Consider the following 27914-nt stretch of genomic DNA (forward strand, 5'->3'; position numbering starts at 1 on the left):
TCTGTCTCCAGAAATTGTCCTAAACTTGTCTTGTCTCCTGAACTTTTCCTGAACCCGTCACATTTCCTGAACCTTTTCTGTTATTTGAGTTTGTCCTGTCTTCTGAACTCGTCCTGAACTGGTCCTGTCTCCAGAAATTGTCCTGAACTCGTGTCGTTTGATGAAGTTGTTCCATTTCTTGAAGTTGTCACATCTCCTGAAATGGTCTTGAATTAATCACTGAACTCATGTATTCTGACCTTGTTCCATCTCTTGAACTTATCTTTTTTCCTAAACTTGTTCTGTCTCTTGAACTGGTTCTGTAAACGTCTCGTTTCCTGAATTTGTTTGAATTTTTGAACTTGTTGTGTCTTCTGAACTCATCCTAAACTGGTTCCGTCTCCAGAACTTGACTTCAACTAGTCTGGTCTCCTGATCTTGTGCCGTCATATGAACTGGTCCTGAACATGTCTTCAGAATTCATCCAGGACTCATCCCATCCCTTACACTTGTTAGGTTTCTTGAAGTTGTCCTGTCTTGAACTGGGTCTGTCTCCAGAACATCCACAACACATCTGGTCTTCAGAACTCGTCCTATACTCATTGGGTCTCCTGAATTTGTCCTGAATTTGTCTCTTCTGCTGAATTTGATGTATTTTTTGAGCTTGCCCCATCTCATGGACTGGTCCAGAACTCATGAATTTGGCCTGTCTCCTGACCTTGTCCCATCTCTTGAATTCATCTTTTCTCCTCAACTTGTCCTGTCTTTTGAACTGGTTCTGAACTCATCTCGTCTCCTGAACTTGATCTAATTCTTCAACTTGTCCCATCTTCTGAACTCGTCCTGAACTGTTTCTGTCTCCAGAATTTATCCGGAACTCATCCCATCCCTTACACTTGTTAGGTTTCTTGAACTTGTCAGGTCTCCAGAGCTCATCCTGAACTCATTGGGTCAACTGAACTTGTCCCATTTCAAGAAATGTCCACTTTCTTGAACTTGACTCATACAATCTCTTGGACTTGAACTTTACTTGTCACTGGAATTTGTTCTGTCTCCTGAACTCTTTCCATTCCCTGAAACCCTTTCAGGTCCATGAATGACATCCCAACTCTTTATGTCCATCATAACATGCACTCTGAGGTTACATTTTTACTTAAAACTACCAAAAGTAATACCAAATGTATCATTATTCTGAATTTGGTGTGTCCCCTACAGCATCTCACTCTATATTCTTGGATTATAACATCCCGTCACACCTCCTGCTCCGGCTTCCTCAGCTGAGTTTGTTCCACGGTGAGAAAACAAATTATTTTCTGCAAGTGTTATTTTCTCTGACAGCGCCTGATGACGGTTCTCTGTGAGCTGATTTCCTCCCGTCTGGCAGCAGCTGAGAGCGTCACATTGAGCGCCGACGGTGTCCAGGCCCAGCCGTCCTCTTTAATCAGCGCTGCCTGTCAGGACGCTGCCTGGGGCTCATTAAGAGCCTCACTCCTGGCTCTCTGCAGGCCTGCTGGGCACACCTTTACACCGGCAAACACATCGCTGTATGACTGCAGCTGACTGACAGCCAGCCGGAGTTCACCTCACTGATGGAGCTGCAGAATGTCACCAGCAGTGACTGACGTTACAGCCGGCAGAGAATAACCAGGAGGCAGGACGACCGCAGACTGAGACATCTGATGTGAAAAGTGTTGCTCACAGTCACCAACTCTCAGACAATTATCTCCATTTTTAGCCTCTTTTAGGTGCTCATTTCGATTTTTTTGGCACATTTCCTGTCTTTTTGAGCAACGAAAGTACCTGCCTAGCCAGACACTAACTCTACTGTCTCTGCACAGAGACAAAACACAGAATTAAAAGAAATATGTGTCCAGAACTGACTTAAAGCCTGTATCTGACATTTGGACATCTGTTGTGCTATGTCAAAAATTCTACACAGCTAAAGTGATGTAACCGTGCTAACTCTGCAGCTTATAGAAACAGCTAAATATGCAGCTAAAGCCAAAGAAACAATCTAATGGCACAGCTATACTCAAGATGCTAACTATACAGCCAAAGTCATCGAAGAAGCTGCCTACACAGCTAAAGTCATAAAGAGAGCTAACTACGCAGCTAGTCATAGAGAGAGTTAATGATGCAGCTAGTCCTGGAGAGACCTTAGTATGCAGTGAGAGTCACATAAAGCAGCTAAATAAACAGCTAAACCTACAGCAAAAAACTATCTATATAGCTAAAATCATGGAGAGAGCTAACAATGCAGATAGAGCCATATAAAGAAGCTAACTACACAGCTAAAGTTGCATAGAGAGCTAACTATGTAGCTCAAGTCACAGAGAAACAGCTAGCTAGACAGCTAAACTTATAGCATAAAGCTACCTACATAACATAAAATCTTGGAGACAGCCACCAGTGCTGCTAGAGTCATATAAATAAGCTAACTACACAGCTAAAGTCATAGAAGGGCAGCTAACTACGTAGCTAGATTCATATAAATGAGCTAACTATACTAAAGTCATAGAAAGACAGCTAACTACACAGCTAGATTCATATAAATACAGCTAACTAAACAGTTAAACTTATAGCAAAAAGCTGACAACGCAGCTAAAGTAACAGAAAGATCTAGCTATGCAACTAATCATGGGGAGAGATAGCTACATAGCTAGAGTCATATAACTGACTTAAAAATAAACAACTAAACCTATAGCAAAAAGCTACCTGCATATCTAAAATCATGGAGAGAGCCAACAATGCAGCTAGAGTCATATAAAGAAGCTAACTATACAGCTAAAGTCATAGAAAGACAGCTAAACTTACAGCAAAAAGTTGACTACGCAAGCTAAAGTCATAGAACAACAGCTAACCATGCAGCTAGATTCATATAAAGAAGCTACCAACACACCTAAAGTTGTAGAAAGACAGCTAACTACATAGCTAAACCTATAGCAAAAAGCTACCTGCACAGATAAAATCACGAAGATAATAAGATGAACTCTGCTTCATCATGTTTTCTTTTCATGACCTGAACCTAATCTTAAAACTACATAATCAGATCTCTCAGCTTATATTTACAATACGACAGGTGCGTCTGTCTTTAGCTTAGCATCATCCCTTCATTCCTATACTTTTTAGGGTCCGAGCACCGAATGGTGCGAAGACCCTATTGGAATGCAAGGAATTATTTATTATTATTATTATTATTATTATTATTATTCTTTTCCGGACTTTTGAATTGCCTTTTTGGCGGCCTTATCATACCCCAAAACGCATCAAACGTGGCATGCTCATCAGGCCTCGCAAAAAATTTGATATTTTATGGGAGTTGCGCATGTGTGTGGCAAAATGGCTCCATAGCGCCCCCTGGAAAATTGAAAATTTGGTCATTAGGCCAACTTGCACGATGTTTCATGTACAGCTACAAAATTTTGTATGCATATTCAGCACATCAGGAAACCCAAAAAAGTCAATCATGACCACGCCCTAACACCAACAGGAAGTCGACCATCTTGAATTAGCTGTAAATTTTTCAAAATTAATAACTCATCGGGGATAAGTCCGACAGACGTTAAATTTGGCCAATATATGCAAACACGCGACCTGATAAAAAATTATCAAAATGTTCATTTCATTTCAAAGGGCGTGGCCATGGCGACTCCCAAAAAAATGGATCCTTCGCCATGAAACAGGAAGTGGTGTCTAACTCAGCTGTACATGGTCCAATCTGCCTGAAATTTGACATGTGTGATCAATGTCCAGGCCTGACAATATCCATGTGGTTATATACATTCACAGTCATAGCGCCACCTTGTGGTAGCAGGAAATTAACATTTTTCACACTTTGATGTACTATTCTTAGCACGTTGATCAGATTCACCTCAAATGTGGTGACATAAGCCTGAACACATTGATGATGATTCCCAGAGAAAATGGTGACTCGTCGTCAAGGGGCGTGTCTGTGGCATTGCGGCGAATTTCGATTTCTCGCCATAAAAATTGAATTATTAATATCTCAGCTGGAAATGATCCAATCCGGACCAAACTTGATGTGATGGACACCAGTCCGGTTCTGAACACATCCACATTCATAAATTTAGAAATACTCATAGCGCCACCTATTGGCAACAGGAAGAAATTGTCATTACATTTGCACGTGCCATTGCCTGATACTTTGTCATATGATTCTGAAAATTGGTCAGGTGAGTGACCACACATTGACGATGGCACAGTGCGAAGATTTTGACGATTCATAAAATGCTGTTGCCGTGGAAACGTATCGTTGCCGGAATAAACAAAGTACTTTTTGACAGGTTAAAAATGCTCAAATGCTCGCCAAAATTACCACACATATCTGGACCGGCAACCCATTTCAGATTTTAGGGAAACTGCACATGTGTGTGGCAAAATGGCTCCATAGCGCCACCTGGAAAATTTCAAACATTTACTACGGCCAGTACGTGTCACCTAGAATTATGAAACTTGGTAGGCATATGTAACTCGTCAAGACACACCAAAATGTAATTGACAGCCATGCCCAAAACCCAACAGGAAGTCGGCCATTTTGAATTATATGTCATACGTTTTGACGATTTTGGGTCATTTTTGTACATTTTCAAAAGCTATAAACTCACATAGGGTAACACCGAGAGAGCTGAAATTCGGCCAGGATGTATTCCAGGCATGGGTGATCAAAAGTTATCAAAATGCTCACCTTAAGTCTGAGGGCGTGGCCATGGCGGCCTCGTGAATTTTGATGCTTCGCCATGAAACATCAACTGCTGTGTAACTGCCCTAAACATGCTCCAATCTGCCTCAAACTTTACAGGTGTGATCAGAGTCCAGTCCTGATCACATCCATAGGCCGACATAAACTCTCGGTCGCAGCGCCACCTGGTGGTTGGAAGGAAATGCTCTATAACTAGCCTGGACATGGTCCGATCTGCCTGAAATTTTACGTGTGATCAGAGTCTGACCCTGATCACATCCATAGGCCAATATACACTCTCGGTCGCAGCGCCACCTGGTGGATGGACAGGAAAAGCTCTAGAAGTAGCCTGAATATGCTCCAATCTGCCTGAAATTTTGCACGTGTGATCAGAGTCCAGCCCTCATCGCATCCATAGGCCGACCTGCACTCTCGGTCGCAGCGCCACCTGGTGGATGTGCGTGGATTCGCCGACCAGCAAGGATGCGAGGACCCGTCCAACGCTGCTTGCAGCTTTAGTTTACTTTTTGATCGCAACAACTTGTCAAGATATGGAAATGATTTTAATTTGATATTCATTTCCACGTGTAGTAATCCTGACACCACAGCATACAAACTAAACAGGAACTATTAAGGAAGAAGTTTCGGTTATCTCCCTGCCTTGTAAATGGAGAAAATTTATTTTTAAAAAATGCATAAAAGTTTTCTTGGTGCATGAACTGAGGCTGCTGACTGACCTTATATTGCACAATGTTCAATGTCTTTAAATATTTTCACAGTAAGGATTCATCTGTCGATCCATCTATACCTGAAACCTGATCCTCTGTATATAGTCTTCTACATGTTTGTTGTTTTTTTTTTTTTTTTTTAAGAATGAAGTCATCTGTATATAATGCTATGGGCGATTTTTGCACCGTTTTTTTCTTATTTATTCTTGCACTGCCTTTATACTCTTATACTTTCTCCTTTCCTAAGGAAGAAGTTTCGGTTATTTCCCCAGTTATGTTTGAAATGTAACATTACTTCTTCAGCTCAGTGCATCAGTGATCATATTGGTTTAGTGGTTGGAAGTCAATAAAACATTAGCGTCAGTCAAATTGAATGCGTCAGTGGATGGAAGTGGTGGTTGCCTTGTGCTGCTCTTCACTTCACTGCAGCTCCATGGCTCCATCTGCTGGACGGACAGAAGTGCAGCAGCTGATGGCAGCTTCTTTGACCTCACGCTGCTGTCAGACCCACAGATTAGGGTTTATTTCAGATATATATAATAGAAAATAGTAATTAAAAAATAAGCTGATGTTGTATTTTTGCAGCAGTGAGTTTTACAGGGTTAAGAGCAACCAGTCAAAGGTTATTACTGAGGATTTTAAACAAAAACATTCAGGCAAACAGTTAACATCATAGGGTGCCTGACATGTTTGTTTTTTTTCCGGGTCGATACAGATTTTTTTTGTAATCAAGGAGATCAATAACCAAGATTTGGAATCACTACACATTTGCAGAAAAAATAAAGTTTTTGAACAGCACATAAAGTTAAGTTAAAATTAAAATAATCACGAGTTGCAGCCTTTGCTTATTTATGTTTTACATGCTGAAGTTGTCCTTCAGTGTTTCACTGATCAGATTGTGCTGTGGGCAGGACAAAGATCAGAGGGAGGCAGCTGCAGCAGACCCAAAGTAGTTTCACATTCATTTATCTGATCAGATTTCAGGGGGCTTTTTTTTTTTTTTTTTTTTTTTTAAGAAATGGGACCAATAATTGAAAACATGCTAAATATCAGATGGGATCATTGGTGTCACAGGACATCTGCAGACACAGGTCAAAGATTACAAGGAGTTTATTTAACGAATGAAACTAAAACCAACACAGAAAGGATAACTAAACCAAGGTGAAAACAAAAAGGGGAAACCAGACTAATTGTAGGAGAAAGGTTCTGGTTTCAAAGTCTCTGGTCTGGCAGAGAGCGGAAGAATGAAGAACCGGGCCTTCGTGGATTAAGGTGATTGAGAACAGGTGAATCAACCCCCACACCTGTGAGAGAGATGGATGGATGGATGGATAGATGGATGGATGGATGGATGGATGGATGGATGGATGGATGGATAGATGGATGGATAGATGGATGGATGGATGGATGGATGGATAGATAGGTAGGGAGGTAGATGGACCATAGATAGATGGATGGATAGGTAGATCCTGCAGTGGGGAAATTTTCAGTGTGGCAGTAGCAGATAGGAAAAAAAGTTCAAAAAAAAAAAAAAGCAGCACTCAGTGCACAGATATAAATAGATGCTTTCTCCTTAGAGAAGAAATAGAAATGCTTGTAAAAAAAAAAACCCTGTGAAATTGCACATATTGACTTATTTACATTTTATTGCAGTTACTTCATGGGTGATCTGAACTACTGGGAGCAGGCTTGATTGAACACAGTCTGACTGCTGCAGGAAGGAAGGACCTCCTTCAAACATCGTGGGTGAAGCAGTCTGTCCCTGAAGGAGCTTCCGGTGATGGTCCTGTTTCCTGCAGGGGGTGGGAGATGTCCTCCATGATAGACAACAGCTTTGTCATCATCCTCCTGTCTACCACCAGCCCAGGACAGAGCTTGCTTTCTTAACCAGTTTCTTTAGTCTCTTCCTGTCTGCAGCCGTGATGCTGCTGCTCCAGCAGACCAGTCCATACAGGATGGCTGATACCACCACACAACCATAAAAGGTCCTCAGAATTGCTCCCTGCACCCCGAAGGACCTCAGTTTCCTGAGCAGGTGAAGTCTGTTCTGACCTTTCTTACACCGTGCGTTGGTGTTCTATCTCTAGACATGTTTGAATGTCTTTATCAATAAATGCTCAAACATATGTTGAGTGTCAGCTCAGCTCTTTGTTCCATACATGTAAATGTTCCTATGTGATTGGTGTCTTGCAGTCAGAGTGTAAAGAATTGAAGCTGTCAGAGGCTTTCTGTGGTGAAGAGGCTGCAGGACATCAGCTGCTCCAACAGGTGAAGCCTTTGTTCTTTGGCTCCAACCAGAAGCAGCAATAAATCAGCATGAGCTGCAGCTTATCCACCTCATAGAGTGTATAATAAAGAAACCAAGAGGTTTTAGTTGATAGCTGTCGCTAGCAGTGTGTTGTTCAGGTTGTGAGGAGAAGTAAAAAGCTTACAGCACCTGGTATTCCCAGGTAGTCTCCCATCCAAATACTAACCAGGCCCAACCCTGCTTAGCTTTGCAGATCAGATGAGATCAGGTGTATTCAGTCTCAAACAAACCTCACATGATTCAGATCTCCACTCACACCTTTTATTTGTCGTTTGGTTGCGCCAGTACTAATTGATAGCATCATTTAAGCAAAGTTAGAGCAACATGTTGTAGGACAGGTGGTGTAGAGGTAAGTTTTTTGCCTCCCCGGTACCTTAGTACCTTTATTATCTTCACTTCCTTAATACTTTTGTGTACCATCATTTACGAAAACTAACAGCTACACCCAGTAGGAAGGATAGTGCAGTGGTAAGTTATCTGCGTCTCATCCAGGAGGTCCTTGGTTGGAATCCAGCTCAAGGCTCTTTTTACACTTTGGCTGCATGACAACCTCTTGCAAGCATCATTACAACAAACTCCACCAGGGACCTTGTGTGACAGATAGCTCACACAGAGGGTGTGTGTCTGTCATGTGGATGGTCACGGTTCGAATCCCCGCTGGGAACCTTGTGGAAAGGTTGTGGTCTGTGGAGTGGAGTGTCACTGGACTGGACCCTGGAAAGAGGGAAAACATGGAGATTTACCCATAAGCAAGGCACGAAGGCACCTGTCTTTCAAGAAGATTTTTGGCAAATTTTGCCCAAATGTAAAAAAAAAAGCTTGAGCAGGGTGGGGGATTGAACCTGCAGTCTCCAGGTTCCAAACTACCACCACTACCTCTGGACTACCAGTCCTACATACCCAAATACAGGCTTTTCTTCTATTCGTCAAGGCGGTGACATCAACACTGAAAGAAAAAAAAACAATCCACAAAATCAAAAAAAGAAGATAATCTACCTACAACTTTTAAAGAACACGCTAAAAAACACAATACTAAAAAGTCACACTCTTCTCCTCATCACTCATTTTTACATTTTAACACAATTTCAAAGCCACACAAATCACATTCTTCATGTCAAATCACTTCTCTTCACTACAAATGGGAGAGAACAGCAAACAAATAAAATACAACTTATGGCTTAAATATCTTCAAAATCTCTTTGCTATTCCTCTACATTCAAATTCCTCAACACCACTCAACAATCACCTGCAGGATCTCTTACTTCTTTCTTAGCTCTGACAAAACATCTTCAAGACTCTGAGAAGACAACTCATTTTCAACACATTTGCTGCTTCGTCTAAGTGTCCACACACATCTCCAGTCATCCACAGGCCTCACCACTGATCAGCTGCACAAACTTACATGTTAAACTTCTCCAAAGATAAAATACAGGCCCTTCTGCCTGATCACAACTTTTACTGGTGGCTCATATTTCAAGTTCATTTCCTTGCAAAGTCTTTATTTTGGATTAAAGTGGGATCTGTGACCAGGCAGATCACTTGTTTATTCTTAGCATTTGGATTTCACTGACATTCCTGTCATGTAGAAAAATAGAAATATCTTTGCATTGATTCAGCTAAACTAACTGCAGACACTGAGAGGCGTAAAGTTCAACAAATGCTGTTTTTATTTACTTCATTGGTGACATCAGTAGATGCTTGCAGTGAAACCACCACTGCAAATATTTATGCATTTAAGTATTACAACTGAAAACTCCCTACAAACGTCCACTTCTAACACCACAAACATTGTCCAGAGGAAATGATATTAGCTGAACATAAAAACATGTAAAACAGCTCTGATGCTTTCATCCTGAGCTCCACTCAAACATTTCACTGTGCAGCAGCTCAGCAGTTTGTTTAAGAAAAGCATTTAGGTTCAATCTGTGAAGCCCAAAACCCACCAGCTTTGAAAAATGACACCATTTACCAGAGTCACAAACTGTAAAAACAGAAGGAATTGTTGGATTTTCTATGTGAATGTGTCGCCTCTCTAGTTAACTCACCCGGTTACGTCTCCGTCCTGACGCTGCTCTGCTGGACCGGAGCTTCTGGACCAGCCGGGTGGACCTTCCTTCACAGATCTTCCCGGTGGGAGTGATTCTGAGTCGGCCTTGGTTGACTGCAAACTCCTTAAAATGGACACACGAGAGGAAATCGTGGACAAATCGATACAACAGCTTGCTCGGTTTGTCCTGTTCTTAAATGGGTAGAAAACTGCTGAGAGCTCTCAGTTCAATTCAATTTTCAATTCAATTTTATTTATATAGCGCCAATTACAGTCAAATTGTCTCGAGACGCTTTACAGAACCCATAAGCCTGACCCCCAGAGCAAGCCAAAAGGCGACAGTGGCAAGGAAAACACCCTTTTAACAGGGAAAAAAACCTCGAGCAGAATCCGGCTCTAATGTGGGGGGAACCATCTGCCTGCTGGCCGGGCGGGTTGAGAGGGACAGAAGAGGTAGAAAGGTAGAGATAGAGGGGTAGAGGTAGAGATAGAGGGGTAGAGATAGAGAGGTGGGGGGGTGGGACACAAGGACCATAAAACACAGCCACACATCTGAAGCATCCAGCATCCAGCTCTGGGACCAGGGACACTCGGAGAAAGGACACAGAAAGAAACAGAGTGAATGTAATGCAATAATGGTATATGTAGTAAATACATAGGTAGTTAGAGAAGGGCTCAGTGCATCAAGAGAGGTTCCCCAGCAGTCTAGGCCTATAGCAGCATAACTAGGGGCAAACTAAAGGGACGTCAAGAGGGGAAGTCAGTTGTGCAAATGAAAACACCAGCATACCCCGTCAGGGTCCCCCAGTCAGCCCTAACTATAAGCTTTGTCGAAAAGGAAGGTTTTAAGCCTGGTCTTAAAAATAGAGAGGGTGTCCGCCTCCCGAACCCAAACTGGGAGCTGGTTCCACAGGAGAGGCGCCTGATAACTGAAGGCTCTGCCTCCCATTCTACTTTTAGAGATTCTAGGAATAACAAGTAAGCCTGCAGTCTGAGAGCGAAGAGTTCTGCTAGGATAATATGGTACTATCAGGTCTTTAAGATATGATGGAGATTGGTTGTTAAGAGCTTTATATGTCAGAAGAAGGATTTTGAATTCTATTCTAGATTTAACAGGAAGCCAATGAAGAGAATCCAATATAGGAGAAATATGATCTCTCTTGCTAACTCCCGTCAGTACTCTGGCTGCAGCATTTTGGATCAGCTGTAGATATTTCAGAGAGCTATTGGGACAACCTGATAATAAGGAATTACAGTAGTCAAGCCTAGAAGTAACAAATGCATGGACTAGTTTTTCTGCATCACTCTGAGACAGGATGTTCCTGATTTTCACAGTATTTCTCAGGTGGAAAAAGGAAGTCCTACAGATTTGTTTTATGTGCGAGTTAAAGGACATGTCCTGGTCAAAGATAACACCGAGGTTCCTCACAGTAGTACTGGAGGCCAATGTAATGCCATCCAGAGTAGCTATATGCTTTGAAAGCAATTCTCTAAGATGTTTGGGGCCAAATACAATGACTTCAGTCTTGTCTGAATTTAGTAGTAAGAAATTATAGGTCATCCAGGTCTTTATGTCCTTAAGACAATCTTGCAGTCTAGCTAGCTGATTAGTTTCATTTGGCTTCATAGATAAATACAATTGAGTGTCGTCAGCATAACAATGGAAATTAATACAGTGCTTCCTAATAATGTTGCCTAAGGGAAGCATGTATAATGTGAACAGTATTGGTCCTAAGACAGAACCCTGAGGAACTCCATGATTAACCCTAGTATGCTCAGAAGAGTCATTGTTGACATGCACAAACTGGAACCTGTCTGATAAGTAGGATTTAAACCAGTCCAGTGCTGTCCCTTTAATGCCAATAGAATGTTCTAGTCGCTGTAATAAAAGTTTGTGGTCGATTGTATCGAATGCTGCACTAAGGTCCAATAAAATAAGTATAGAGACCAGTCCATTATCTGACGCTATGAGAAGGTCATCAGTAACTTTCACCAGAGCTGTTTCTGTGCTATGATGCACTCTGAAGCCTGACTGAAACTCTTCAAACAAGCTATTCCTTTGTAAATGTTCACATAATTGATTTGCAACTGTTCTTTCCAGAATTTTGGAGAGAAATGGGAGGTTGGAAACTGGTCTATAGTTGGCTAAAACATCTGGATCTAGAGTGGGCTTTTTAAGTAAAGGTTTGATTACAGCAACCTTAAAAGCCTGTGGTACATAACCTGTTACTAGAGAGAGATTAATCAGATCTAACATTGAGGAATCAGCTCTGACAGAGTGTTGTTCTGACTCCATGTGTGACTGAGGCTGGAGTGAACAGAGCTGCTGCTGCTCAGATGCAGCTTCTTATTAGCACAACAACAGACGCTGCGTTCACTACGTCTGTGGGTGTGGAGCTGATAAAGAGGATCTTCACCACTGACCTGAGCTGCTGCCACACGGTGAGACGTCCAACAGAGTCACTGAGCAGCTGATGATGAAGAAGATGAAGGCTTCAGGAGGAGGTGGAGGAGGAGAAGCTGCAGGGCCACATGAGACACTGAAGAGACAAACCAGAAATGATTCACACACTAGACATGAAGAAAAGAAAACATCAGAGAGTGTAAAATACAAGAATGAGTCCTGAACATCACAGGCGTAACCCGTAGAGCTACATGACCACACATGTTCTGGTCTTGAAAACGTGTATTAATCCAATAGAAAGTCTAGGGGTAGGGTTAGGGTTGGAGAGGAAGGTCCTTACAGTTGCAATGAAAAAAATAGGGTAATTAATATTACACATAAATATTTTTAATGTTAATACTAAGCAGCCGAATATTCTGAGAAATTAATCCGTGGTTTTTCCTTCAGCCGTTGTAGATCTAGATAACCTAAAGGTACAGTGCAACCACAACGGCTGAAGGAAAAACCCCAACTTTATTCTAAGAATTTTTTGGCTAGTGTGACTTAATATTAAATTATGAAAAAATGTATAATTTTATATCCATGTTTTTGGTACATTGCTACTGTCAGGACCTTCCTCTGTAACCCGAACCCTACCCCTAGACTTTCTATTGGATTGATACACCTTTGCTGACAGCCAACATGTGTGATCATATAGCTCTGCGGGTTAAGCCACTGACGCATGTAGTTGGTCCTCGATGCTGAGGCCCTGGTTCGATTCCCGCTCGCAACCCTGTGCTATATTAGTTGTTCTCATTCTTATTTCTACCCCATTGTCTGGCTGTCTCTCACTACGCCTATCCATCAATTAACTGCAAAAGACTACAACACTTATTTACAAATTTCCTGTTTATTTATTAAATACAATTCTTTAATTTCTTACATCTTTTTTCCCCCCATACTTTATAAAAGTTTAATTGTCTTAACTTTTTCCCATTTATTTAATTGCTTCTTTTTTATGTATTTTCTTTCTTTAATCTTCTTCTTCTTTCTAGAATTTAACACCAACCTTCAATTTTGGGTCATTTTGAGACATTTTGAAAAGCTATCAACTCAAACAGGGTAACACCGACAGATATGAAATTCAGCCAGGATGTACTCCAGGCATGGGTGATCAAAAGTTATCAAAATGCTCCACAAAAGTCTGAGGGCGTGGCCATGGCAGGCTCCCAAACTTTGATGCTTCGACATGACACATCAACTGCTGTGTAACTGCCCTAAACATGCTCCAATCTGCCTCAAACTTTACATGTATGATCAGAGTCCCGCCCTGATGACATTCACATGCTGAAATACAGCCACAGTCATAACGCCACCTGGTGGATAGAAGGAAAAGCTCTATAACTAGCCTGGACATGGTCCGATCTGCCTGAAATGTTATATGTGTCATCAGAGTGCGGACGTGATCACATCCATAGGCCAATATACACTCTCGGTCGCAGCGCCACCTGGTGGACGTGCGTGGATTCGACGACGAGCATGGATGCGAGGACCCGTCCAACGCTGCTTGCAGCTTTAATTGAATCTTGTTTTCTTCCACAGAAAGATGTATCTGCGACGACTAGTTAATTAGCTGATTACAGAAAATCTAATTAGCATTTGGTAAGTCATATACAAAGCAAAAATATCAAAAGAAATGCTGTTTATCTTCTCAAATATGCGGATTTGATGTTCTTTCTTGTAGCACATTATAGTAAATGGAAGATCTTAACATCAATCAGATGTAACAAGATATTTAAAAATGTTAACTTGGTGTTTTTCGCCATTTACAGGCCCTTCATAGACAAAATAATTGATTGAAAAAACAATAAAATAAGAACTTTGGACTGAACTTTGAATCCTTTGACTTTCATAATTACAAATAAGACTTTTGAAGGCATTTATTTTAAAATCTAAAACCAAAACACTTAAAGGATCAGCTAGCACCCTGCAATGATAAAACCTGATAATTAGATTAATTAAACAGCTAAAAAGCTATTTGGACAACTGGTGCAATTTAAAGCTTTGTTGAGTTCTCAGCTGGTCGAGGTTCCAGTGCTGCACATTAAAGTGTCTCTGAACAAAGCCAACGTTCCCTTCGGGCTGCAGGTGGCAGCACATCACAGGCTGCTCCGTTGCGTCACTTTGTAAACCTTTGATGTCATTTTTTTTTTTTTTAGCTCATTAGGCCTCGTTTCCCACTGACTGGGCGTCATGGCGACGGCCACTCTGGACCCAACAATGACCCGGCGACGAGTTAATGGCTCTGTTTTCATTCTCGTCCTCACCGGCCGGCCTCTTAACGGGCTTTGTGAGCACTGACAGCTGTGGGAAAACAGCAGAGTCAGAGTTCACCGCTGAGGTCGGAGGTCGCCACATTGTTGAGACGTCGGTTTTCCTCCCAAAACGCCTCTTTGTGCGGCGACATGAACACTCCAGGCAACCACTCGGCTCCTGAAAAGGCTTCTTCGTCACATGTTTTGTTGCTAAATAGCTGTTGATGAGCTGAGCGGGGGAAATTAACGGCAGCGCAGGGCAGTAAAACGCTGCTTCTCGATAGGAAATGAGCTTGTAAACGCAGATTGATGCCTTGGCGGCGATTCGCAGAGCGATCAATCTGGTCATGAGGTCATGGCTGAGACTCTGGTCTGTTAAGGACCTGAAAACTCTGCAGGAACCACCTCAATAAGCTGCCACTATACGGCACTACCGCCAGTTCATAGGCTGATTTTTATATATTTTACTTTATTTTATTTATTTATACGGTATTTTGAACCTTTTTTAAATGTATGACGCTAATACAAAAGTGTGAGAGAGATGTTCTGGATATAGAGAGAAAACTGACAATAAAAAATCTTCTATTTTATTCTATAAACACAGAAAACCTACTCAGTCACAAAAATTACACAAATCTAAGATTAAAATTGGAATATTTTATCAAACTTACATCAACATCTGCATGTCTCATTTAAAAAATCTCCAACTATAAAGTGTTTACACCAGATTCTGTAAAAAAAAAAAAAAAAAAAAAATCAAAAATCAAAAATCTGAGCTCCTCTGTGCAACTGAGAGCTTTTAGGTTGAACTGCAGGCAGTGTTTCCCCAGAGAGACTGAGAGGAAAACCATCCAACCTCCTGGATGAATGAAATAAATGCAGCATGGCTCAGAAACAGTGAACAGAGGAGCAAGTTGTTGGAAGATACATTCAGCATGGAGAAACATCTTTCTATGGATGATCAGCAGAGTAGAGAGAAAAAGTTTGCAGAGGCAAAAAACGTAGTAGTTAATGATGAGGCAACACTTTTAACCCTCCAAACTCTGAGCAGTGTCTAAGATCTTTTTTTATCTCCAAATTTTGGAAATCAACAAAAATTTAAAGCAAAAAAAGTAACATCTTTGTAAAAGAAAGTCAAAATTTATGCTCAGTTTGTTTTTTATCTCCAAAAATGGGAAAACAATTTCGTGTGACAATCAAAAATTGAAAAAACAATGAAGCATTCCATTTTTTTTTGTTATTTTGTGGGTTTTTCGCAATTATTTTTTCAATTTTTCATTTAGAAACCACAATTTTGAACTCAAAATTTCAAGCGATTCGTGAGATGGTGACCAAAACCAGAAATACAGAAAAAATTAAGATAAAAAAACCCAAAGAGCTGATTTTATATTAAGGTTTGTATTATTTAGGCATCAAGTGAAACCTCTGATAATTAAAATGAGATGTTTTCTGACATTTCATCTCCTTTTCTGGAGAATTTTCTTCTTCTGTGGATTCAGTGGAGCTGCTCACACCTCATTGTTCTGCAGATGATGCATGCTGGATCTGTTCTACATTCTGCACGTTCTTTATGTTCTTTATGTTCTTCATGTTCCCGTTAGCTGAGTGCTGCTTTGCTCGGTGGCCTTTAGTCACAGCTGGACTGCAGCACATTAAGCAGAGTGAGCGCTTGTTATTAGCTGCTGCTGATCATTTACACAAACGCTGCTGCTTCGCCTTATTAAAGCAGATAATGAGCTTTATGCTGTCAGCAGCCAATGGACCGGAAGTTAATGAAGACATTTATAGGAGGGAGGACGAGACGAGTCCAACATTTACAGACCATTCCTTCCACAGATTCAACACTATCGGCTTCACGGAGTGGCAAATACAAATATATCTATATTTTAACTCAAATACAGTCAGAAATTAACATTTAGAACATTAAATTACTAGAAAAAACAACTTTTGCTCTTCAATCAAACTGCATTGAATCAATAAAACTGTTTATAGTCCATTTAAATCCATTCACTCCCCAAAAGACAACAACAAAAAACACTCATTGGTATGGAAGCCCATTTCTGCCACAAAAACTGTCATTTTACGAAGAAGAAAAGTGACTTACTTTATAACGAGTGAAATTTTTTAGCTAAAATTGATCATTTGTGTGATAGAAAGTCAAAATTGCTGCATAGTTTAGGTTGTTCATCACAAAATTTTCTAACACATGAAATTTCAAGTAAATAAGAAACATGTCTCTGATAGAAAGTTTAAATTGCTGCATAATTTAAATGATTAAGTCCAACATTTTGCTAGTCACTCCAAATTTTGAGCAAAAATGTAACAATTTTTGTGACAGAAAGTCAACACTGCCACAAAATTTAGATCATTTTAGCGCCAAATTTTGGAAATCACCAAAATTTCAAGCAAAAAAAGTAACATTTTTGTAAACGAAAGTCCAAATTTATGCTCAATTTATGTTTTTTGTCTCCCAAATTTTTGAAGTAACTTAAATTTTTGAGCAAAACAGCAACATTTTTGTTATAAACGTCAAAATTGATGCATAGTTTAGATTTTTTTGGACATCACTCAAAATTGCAAGTATTTTTCTTACAGAAAGTCAACATTGCCACAAAATTTGGATAGTTTTATCCCCAAATATAGCAAATTTCAAACAAAACAGTAACATTTTTGTCATAAAATGCCAAAATTGATGCATAATTTAGGTTTTTTTATTGCCCAAATTTTGGAAATCTGGAAAAAATTCAAGCAGAAAAATTTTTGTAAAAGAAAGTCTAAATTTACAGTCAATTGGGGTTTTTTTATCTGAAATTTTTGAAGTTACTCAAAATTTCAAGCAAAAAAAGTAACATCTTTGTGATAGAAAGTCCCATAGGAGCATCATTTAGATTTTTTTAGTGGGCAGGGCCTCCACCAGAACAGTGAGGTCATACGTAGAGGTCCAACGCATCATGTGACGTCGACTGAGGCAGCGTCCCGAAGTCCAGGTGAAGCTGACCCTGACTACGAGATCGAGACAACAGCAGAGGAAGAACGTAACGCTGAGTCCTCCGACTGCGACTGAACCTGCCTGAAAACACAACGACAACACAGGTGGTACTGCAGTACTGTGAAAACTGTATACTTCAACTACACTGAGGGAATACTACAGTAATATAACACTGCAATACTGTAATACTGCAGCACTTTAACACTGAAATACTTCAGTCTCACTCAGGTAATACTGCAGCACTGAAACACTTCAGTACTTCAGTCTGACTGAAGTAACACTGCAGTACTGTAACAATGAAATATTTGAACAAGACTGAGGTAAAACACAATAGTACTGTACTGCAGTACTGTAACATTGCAGTAACTCTGTAGTACTTCTGACAAACCAATGCAGGAAAAAAAAATATAAACAAGTCAGGTATAATAAAATGACTGACCGGACTGAGAGCCGGGTTTGTTGAAGACGTCGCTGCTACCGCTCCAGTAGTGTTCAGCTCTTTTCCCGTGATAATCTCTGATGTTGGTTTTAGCGTCTGACAGAGAGAAAAGCATGTTACAGATGTTAAAGATGATATAGACGTAACTGAGGGTATATGACTTCCTGAAAACCTGTTCATTGTGGTGATTAAAGATGGTATAGACCATGGACTGTATATAAAGATGGACGTAGCACCTGTGACGTCACCCGTTGGTTTCTGCAATGAGAAACAGTGAACAGAGGAGGAAGTTGTTGGAAGATACATTCATCATGGTGAAACATCTTTCTACTGATGATGAGCAGAGATTGTAGAGTTTGTAAAAATGTAAATATTTCCATGCGTTCTATCATGATTCAGAGTTTATTGCAGGGATCTGGGTGGAAAATTAGTTAACACCATCAATCCCAGTGAACCAGTTTGAATTTATCTACCTTCCATTAACAGGAGGCTCAGAACGAAGCTGAAGACGCCTCAGGAGAGTCACTGAGAGGAGGAGGGTAATTATTAGAGATAAGAGACCGAGGGGAGGCGGGTGAGAGAAGGGGAGGAAAGGTCAACAGCTCCTTGTAACTGAAAACCAACAGCAGGATGAATGACGGCAGGTTTACTCAAGAGATTCTTCAGTTTTTATCTGAGAGAATCAATCAGTTCCTCCATAAGACCTCCTCAGAATCAGCTGATTCTTTATCTACAGTAACTCTGGTATATTTATTGAATCCATGCCGAGTTTTACCTTCAAACTATGAATATTTTCAGAGTTAAGCATCCTTGAAGTCCATAGAAGTGGTTTGAAATTTCACATTCCATCAATTCAGAGCCTCATAACTTCATCAGTTCAGTAGACAGACACATGAAACTTTCAGACTCCAGGTGTCACAGTCTAAAGACTAAATCTGCTTTTTGTTCAGCAGGATTTTTTTTTTTTACTAAAACCAACTTTGAGCATCAGTGTTATGGGATGTATCATAGTTTCAACAGCTAAACTACACCAGTTTAATATCATAGAAACAATCATTGGTACCCTGTATGTGTTTTTTTTCAGCTTGGCCAAAATTATGAACATTTTGCCAAGAATGTCTCATAATTTGTCCAGAATAAGACACGCAAAATGTCCAAACTACATCAAACTTATCCAAATTGCCTCAAAACTGTTCCAAAATGACTCACAATTTGATCTGGATTTTGTTCAGCATGATTTTTTTACTGCAACCAAGTCCGAACATCAGTATTATGGGATGTATCATAGTTTCAACAGCTAATCCACACCAGTTTAGTGTCTCTGTAATGACACAGAGTCATAGAAACCATCATTGGTACCCTGGATGTGTTTTCTGTTTCAGTTTGGCCAAAATGATTTAAATATTGCCAAGAATGTCTCATAATTTGTCCAACAAAAAAACACCATCCAAAATACCTCAAGCTTGTCAGAATTGCTTTAAAACCTTTCCAAAATGACAAAAGTTTCCTAAAATGACTCTGTATTTGCTTCCAGTTAGTAAATCTACTCAACCACAGTACGTTTTAACCACTTTGAAGTACTTGTATTTGTGTTTTCTGCAAATTTACACCTCTAGTCTGAGAGAAATATTCCACTTTTTAACTCCACTTCAGTGACACCTTCAGTTACTTTTCCCAATAAATATGATGAATTTACAAATGATGTATGCTTTATTCCAGTTTGTAATCTGCAGAATTTATGTATTAATGCAAGAAAAAATATGCAACAATCAATTTAAATCATTTAAATACATTTTATTTAGAAAACGCCTAAACTTTCCCCTTTTGACTTCCTAAAATTTTGTTTTTGCAGTACTGTTTCACTGCAGTATTTTGTTTTATTGTATGAACTGAATACTTGATGCACCAGGATTTTCTTTTTGCTGTAGAAGAAAGTGTTTGTGTAGAAGCTCCTAAGTTTAATCAGGACACATGCTGCTCGTGTTCATATCCCATCTGAGGAGGCTGGAGGCTGCTAATGGTTACAGCCGGTAACCGACCCTGGTCATTAGCTACAGTTTAACTCCCACCGTCACTCCACCCACCGGCCTCAAACACAGTTTCTGCTGCTTCTCGGAGAAATAAAAGCTCGACTCCGCTGCAGCGAGGAGGCCAAACAAACTTTTCCTGAAACTGTATCTCCACTACGACCACCAGAAACCGAGGAGCTGCAGCAGGAAGTCTGTCCTACGTTATTTAAAGGAGAAACCAAACCGCTGCAGTCAGACTGGAACAAAGTACTGAAGTATTAGCAAAAAAGCAAAAACACGTCAAAGGAAATGTAGTCGTTCTTCAAAGTGTTTAAATATGGAGTCTTTAGGGTCCTGGAAGATGAGCTTTTTCAACTTTATGTTCATAAAATAAAAGTTTAAGTTAATCTCTAAAGAGTTCAGGAGAAACATCTTCATTATTCTCAATATAGAAGTAAATTCAGCTCCCTCAAAGTAACCTGTAACTGTAACTGGACGAAAGTTTTGAGACGGTAGATGTTTGGATGTCCATCTGTCATAGATAGACCCACAAACAGTATCCACCTACAATATATAGACAGAAGTGCATTGAAACAATTATGTTCAGACTTTTCCAGTAAGTTCTACAATTAAACATCTGTTAATTACAAATAAAATCACATGTGAGGTAAGCTGTAACATCTGAACCATCCAGGAACAGCAGGAAACAAACTTTGATCGTCCACGTTTAACAGAGATGGGTATGTTGCTTGTATAAAATGACAATTTATCCAACTCAAATTAGCCAAAAAAATGTGTTAGGTTGTGCCATGCTCTCCGTTACCATTTACTTGGACTTTACAGTAGTATAAAGACTCCTGTATCTAGATGGTCCAGTCACTGGTGTATTAGTACTCCTGGATATAACTACACCATGAGAACTACAGAACACTCCGACTAACTCTGTGAAAAGTTTACTGAAAAGCAAAAGTCAGGGGATGATACAAGAAAATTTCCAAGTCACTGAAAATCCATTGGAGGACAGTAAAATCCATCATTAAGAATTGGAAAGAATATGGCACATGTGTAAATCTGCTTAGATCAGGTCGTCCTCAAAAAATGAGCGTAGTCACAAGAAAGAGTCTAGTGATGGAGGCCACCAAGACACGATGATTCCCCTGAAGGAATTACAAGAAATCAGACTAGTGATGGAGGCCACCAAGACACCTATGACTCCTCTGAAAGAGTTACAAGCTTCAATCACTGAGATTGGAAACTGTTAATACAACAACTATTGTCTGTTCTTCACCAGTCAGAGCTTTGCGATAGAGTAGCAAAAACAAAGGCACTGTTGAAATAGGCTCATAGTCAGTGTTGACTAGAATTCACTAGAAGGCATGTGGGAGACTCTAAAGTCAACTGGAACAAGGTTCTTTGGCTTGGTGAAGCCAAAATTGAGCTTTTAGGCCATCCAATTAGACGCTATGTTTTGCAGACACTAAAGACTGCACATCATCACAAACACACCATACCCACTGTTTAACATGGTGGTGGCAGCATCATGACTTGGGCTTGTCTCGGCAGCAGGCCCTGGAAGTCTTGTAAAAATAGAGCGTAAAATGAATGCACCAAAGTACAGTGAAATCCTGAAGGACAACCTGATACAGTCTGCAAGAAAACTGAGACTTGGAAGAAAATTTGTTTTCTGGCAAGACAATGAGGCGAAGCAAACAGCCAAAGCTACACATAGTGGTTTAAAGACAAGGTGGATGTTCTGGAGGGGTCAATTCAGAGACCAGACCCTAATCCAACTGACAATATGTAGCTGGACTTGAAAAAGGGCTGTTTAATCAGGATCCCACTGTGAAGCACGGTGGAGGCAGCATCATGATGTGGGCTTTGCTCAGCAGTGCGTCCTGGAAGGCTTGTAACGGTAGAGGGTAAAATGAATGCAGCAAAGTTTAGAAAAATTCTAGTGGATAACCTGATGCAGAAGATTTGTTTTCCAGTAAGACAATGACTTGAAGCAAAAAGCCAAAGATACGCAAAATGGCTTAAAGACAGCAAGTTGAATGTTCTGGAGTGGCCGAGTCACAGTCCAGACCTCAATCCAGCTGAGAAAAGTTGTGGGTTGATTTTAAAAGGGCTGTTCCCTCATGATCCCTGTTCAACCTGACAGATCCTGGAAAGTTTTTTAAAGAAGAATGTGGCAAAATTGCAACAACCAGATGCTGTAGTTTAGTGCATCTACTAAATACTGACTTAAAAGGTGAATACTTATGCAATCACCTAATTTGAAGTTTTAATTCACTGACAGCACTTTGCAGAAATCTATTTTCACTTTGACATTAAAGAGTCTTTTTTGGGGGCAAATTCTTGTCAAAAAAGGCAAATTTAATTGACCAAGATCAATGTTTAAAGGCAATAAAAGGAGAAAATCTTCTAAGGAGAGATGAATATTTTGTTTTAGACAGTGTATTTGTTAGCATGGATATTGGAACACACCCAGTTTTTGTGGCTAAGTAAATACAGTTTGATTGGCAGGTCTGTTGTCCTGCTGGGTGTTTTATTTTGGCGGTCTCTGAGCGGCGGCCCCGCCCCCTCCCTCTCCATATGGAAACACGTTGTGACCCTGCGGACCACATGTGTCGTCTGCGGTCCGCTCTGACTTGCAGCATATGGCGATCTGCAGCTAGAAGGGGAATGGAACCGGCGCTCTGCAGGGATCATGAGGACTCCATGATGGAGCGTCTGCAGGCTCGGCCGGGCCTCATTAGCAGCCGTATGAACTCCTGCCTCGCCTCGTCCCGGGGAGGCGGAGGAGGAGGTGGAGGTGTGCGATCGGGCCGGACCTGTCAATCTGAGCTTTGGGTGGGTCTTTTGTCTGGCAGCAGCGATTTGCATCAGTGGTTTCTTCACCTCTGCGAGTCTGTGAGGCGTGGAGAGGAAGAATCCCTCGCCGTTTGATTCTCAGTGTGTGAATATCAATTTGAAGCCTCATATGAAGAAAATCCTCACATGTAGCTTCACCGAGAACAGACCGAGCGGAAGGAAAACACGCGTTTCTTATTCCAGAGGCGACGTTAGAGGCTGGACCTGCCAATTAAATTACATTCTGCATTCAGAGTGAACAGATGGGTGATGTTTTCTGCTAATATTCAGTATATGCTCTGATTTATAGGTGATCAATAAACTGAAACAAATCCCCTTTCTGTAAAAATGCTGCTTCTATCCGTCAGTCTTGGCCTTTTCATTTATCGATGCTCAAGGATACTCAGCAGCTCTTCAAGTACAGATGACAAGCAGCATCCTCCAATGGTCTCCTAACAGCAGCTGATTAGTTATTTGGCCAGAAAATAGTGAAAAAAATCAATTAATGTTTTACAAAGATGACTAATGTTTTGTCCACAACCTAAAGATATTCAATTTACTGTCATAGGGGATGAAAGAAACAAGAAAATATTCACGTTTAAGGAGCTGGAAACAGAGAATTTAAACAGTTTACATAAAATTACTGAAACAGTTTAATCAATTTAATAGTTGACAACTAATCACTTATCAATCAATGAATCCTTCCAGCTTTCATCAAGATTTTTAGCTTAAGTTCACACTATTTAAATGCAAATATTGAATAAATGTATGGATTTTTATACACACTAATCATTAGTAGACTGAAACTTATTTGGTAGATTCTCACTGGTTAATTGTGTATTCCTCTTGTAATTAAAAAAAACACCACCGTAACATGTCTTAAGTTCTGTTTTATTTGTTTCGTTTTTAGTTTGATCTTCTGTATTAAAAGTTCCTCATAAATTTGTTCTTTTTGAAATTTAACCGCAAATGCATGAGTCATTTGTATGCTTTTAAAGTAGATTCAGTCACATATTAAACTCATATTGCTGCAGCCTTTGTAGAGTGTAGCATAAACAGTAAAAAATATACAGAAAGCTGTTGTTTCTGTCCATCAGAAACTGTGTTTGTTCTACCTGGATGAATATTAATCAGGTCATGACTGATATATTTCATGTTTCTTAAGTTGCACACAGCCACTGTAACTTCTCAGAATGATAATGAGTACCAAAACCCAGATCCCATTTCCTTTTCTGTGGCTGAGGGTATCCAGGAGACTTTAAAGATCCTGTGGATTCACAAGCTGCAAACCTGTTCTGGAAACCTACCTCTGTGTTTCTATAGCAGCAGCATCAAGGCAGCTGGAGAAACCATCAATTTATTTGCAGTTTTAATAATCACAGTATGCTGCCTGGATAGAAACATAAACCAGAGCCTCATCTGCATATAAACTGATATTTAGCTGAATTTAGGGGGGATGTTGCCAAGCGGGAGTATGTGTAGTTAAAAAAAAAGAAGCAGAGGTCCTCATACAGAGCCTTGTGGTACACCAGCAAAGAAAGAGCAGAAAATGAAGTAGAGAAGACAGATGTATACTTGAATGTCTCCATCTCTGGTTCTGCTTTATAATGATCTGAGTGATAAACGCCACGTAAACGAATGTTTCTTCCACCTCATCCAAACCATCCAACAACAAAGAAAATGCTGCTTTTAAGTAATATTTTTCATTTTTGACACATTGACACTTGGACATTATGGGTGTCATGAGGTTCATAGATATGGATCAGAAGGTTTGGGAAGGATGGACTCACTGTAAGTGTTGATCAGAGTTCGGATGATCTCCTGGTGTCCGTGGATGCAGGCGAGATGAAGAGGTGTGTAACCCTGCAAATAACAGAGGTCAGGTAAATTTAACTACTTTCACAGATTTAATATTTTCCACAGAACAGACTGGATGTGGAATCAGCAGGAAGAGAAGGAACTTTTCTTAATCTGACTCAGTTCACTTCGATCAGTTTCTTACAAAATGAATGCACATTTATACAAGCAAAGTTTAAACTGTCTTTTTCATGCTGTCACAAGTGGCTGACGTGTGGACAGAAGTATTGTAATGAGGGCAACAAAGGAAGAAGGGCTTTTGTTTTTCTATCTATATTGTCACATTTGACATATTTAGCACTATAAGTAAACTGTTTTTCAAGCTGAACCATGAGACTACAAAAGACTTAAGCTTTAAATGAAGAAACCACCACAAAAGACACACAAAATCACCACAAAGATATGAAAGCCACAAATAGACACGAGACAACTACGAAGAAATGCAAAATAACTATAAATATACAAAAACAGCCACGAAGAGAAGCATAATGACCGCAAAGATATAAAAACAGCCATAAAGCAATGCAGAGATGCAAAACAACTCCAAATAGATACAAAACAACTCCAAATAGATACAAAACAACTACGATACGAAAACAGCCATAAAGAGATGATAAAGATACTAAAACAGCATCAAAAAGCTGCAAAACAATAGCAAAGATACAACGCTCACAAACAGATGTAAAACAACTATAAATATACGAACAAACAACCACAAAGAGAAACAAAATGACCAAAAAGTGACACAAAACAACCACAAAGGAATGCTATATACTCATTAAGGAATGTAAAATGACCAAAAAGAGACACAAAATGACAATACAGAGTCACAAAACTATCAGAAAGAGACTAACACAACTAAAGAGAAAAAAACAAAAGCAACCCAAAGAGGCACAACACAATCACAAGGAAGTGCAAAAATAAATAAATAAAAGGAGACGGAAATGACCATAAAGACACAAAAACAACTACAAACATGTGAAAACAGCCCAAAGAGATGCAAAACAAAAAAAAGAGACACAATACAACCAAAAAGAGATACAAACCAACCACAAAGAGACTAAACCAACTAAAGAGTGACAAAAATGGCCAAAAGAGACGTAAAACAGAGACAAACAAGGACTGCTAAAAGACTGAAACAACAAAAGGCATACAAAAACAACCACAAAGAGATGCAAAACGACAAAAAACGGGCGCAAACGATGACAAAAAAAACACCAAAATACAAAAACAGTCACAAAAAGACACAAACCAACCACAAAGAGACACAAATGGGCCATCCTTCTCCTCTATATTTATGGGATTTATGCTGGCTGACGTGGTTTCAGTGATTTACTTGTTAACAGCATTTTTCACGCTGTCGTATTGAGATGTGAGAACTTCTTGCAGCTCTTCCTGCCAACTACAGTAACGCTGATTGTTCGTCTTCGGTTCCTCCGGACGTCAGGAAACATCTCTCTGGGTGTCCATCAGCTGTCGGCTCTGATTTCCCTGATCGCTGACAGACGCTCGTCACAGCGTTTACTCTCTGCGATGATTCGTGTGAAGCCGGCGGCCGTCGTTTGTACACTTTAACACCGACGAGTCCCAGAGGACCGGCTGCTCGTCATCCAGAGCTGCTGTCAGAGTCGAACAGACGCCTGCGTTTAAACTCACGTTAACTGACAGAAGCAGAGAGTTTGAAGTCTGTGTTCATTAAGGCGACGGATCTGTAGTTTACAGAGCGTCGTGTCGCTAAACTCTCATCACGGTGTCGACTGTAAATGGGTTCTGTTTGATGCGAAGAACACAAAGACGCCTCGCCGTCACCGTCCTGTCAGCGTCTTCACCCTCACACACATCACAACGTAACGCCATATGATGAAAACCTACAGCTCCCAGAGACGACTGTGATCAGAGGAGGGTGTGTGTTGTTTTTGGACAAACAGCTGGTAAACACTAAACGCTGACAAAACACCCAAAGCAGGGAGTCAGTCGTCACTTTCAGGAATCTATACGTGTGCCCGTCGCCGTGGAAGACGTCTCCGAGACTGTAAACAGCCCAGCTGACATTTTCCTGAAAGGTTGAGCTGCTTTTTATGTGTTCAAATAGACTTTGAGCTCCGTATCAGAGGTAAAGGTTATTTCAGCAGGAGGTCCTGAGAGCCCAGAACATCAAGGTGAGGCCTCAGCCGTGACCACGGAGTGACGGCGAGTTCAGATACATCAGCTTATGAACATAAGACACAGGTCTGTGTGTTGTGTGACTGACATCACCCTGATCTCTTATTAAATACAACATATCTGACTTTACCTGCAATCCAGATGTTAAATACTGGACCTGATGTTTGCACCAGATGTTTAAATGAAACACAAACTGTTACCAAGAAAGAAAAAGTCATTTTATCAGGTGATTGTATTGCCGAAATTTCTGCAAACACAGACCGACTACATTCAATAGAATGAGGAGGTTTTCTAATTCAGTGCGATTGTTTGTCCGAATCTGTACACAGAGGCTAAAAACAGCCATAAAGACATGAAAAACGACCACAAAAACACACAAAATGACCACAAATACACAAAACAACTTAAAAGAGATGTAATACGATCACAAAGACATGCAAAACCACCAGAAAGAGACACACGACTACCACAAAAAGACACAAAACCACCACAAAGAGACCAAAACTCAAACAAAATACCAAAATGGCTGCAAAAGCACACAAAAGCACGATAAGGACACAGAAAACAACCACAAATAGGCACAAAGAAATCATAGAGATGCGGAACAACCGAAAGGAAATACACAATGGCCACAAAAGAACACAAAACCAACACAAAGAGACACAAATCAACCATAAAGACATACAAAATTACTATAAAGGGACACAAATGACCAAAAAAATGACACAAAACCTCAATAGGACAGCAAACCACCACAAAGAGATGCACAACAGCCAAAGAGACACACAAACACAGAGATGCAAACTAACTACAAAGGAACACAAAATGACCACAAAAAGACACAAACAACCACAAAAAGACACCAAACAACCACAAAGACATTTAAAATAACCACAGAGACACAACGACCACAAAAGGACACAAAACCAACACGAAGAGCCACAAAACAACTAAAATGGACCCAAAACATTTACAGAGACACACAAAATGACTGCAAAGAGACAAGAAACAAGCACAAAGTCTTTTGAAGTAACCACAAAGAGACACACAATGACCAGAAAAGAACACAAAACAACCACAAAGTCTTTTGAAGTAACCACAAAGAGGCACACAATGACCAAAAAAAGAACACAAAACAACCACAAAGT

At 40.2% G+C, this 27914-nt stretch overlaps 1 long non-coding RNA gene across 3 annotated transcripts; it reads right to left on the bottom strand.

Annotated features, from left to right (window-relative positions):
- Positions 1-6390: 6390 nt before the first annotated feature.
- LOC129347998 (uncharacterized) lies at positions 6391-26963 on the bottom strand. 3 transcript variants are annotated; one of them, XR_008600392.1, is made up of 7 exons: positions 24537-25260; positions 17888-17983; positions 17380-17529; positions 12186-12301; positions 9760-9885; positions 8615-8660; positions 6391-8428 (listed from the first exon to the last, which is right to left on the bottom strand). It is a non-coding gene; the product is annotated as an uncharacterized LOC129347998 (long non-coding RNA). The 3 variants fall into 3 exon arrangements; XR_008600390.1 differs by having other exon boundaries at positions 17393-17529; positions 24537-25259; XR_008600389.1 differs by having other exon boundaries at positions 12186-17529; positions 24537-26963.
- Positions 26964-27914: the final 951 nt, after the last annotated feature.

This window comes from Amphiprion ocellaris, chromosome 3 (assembly GCF_022539595.1).
Source record: "Amphiprion ocellaris isolate individual 3 ecotype Okinawa chromosome 3, ASM2253959v1, whole genome shotgun sequence".
Lineage (NCBI taxonomy): Eukaryota > Metazoa > Chordata > Actinopteri > Pomacentridae > Amphiprion > Amphiprion ocellaris.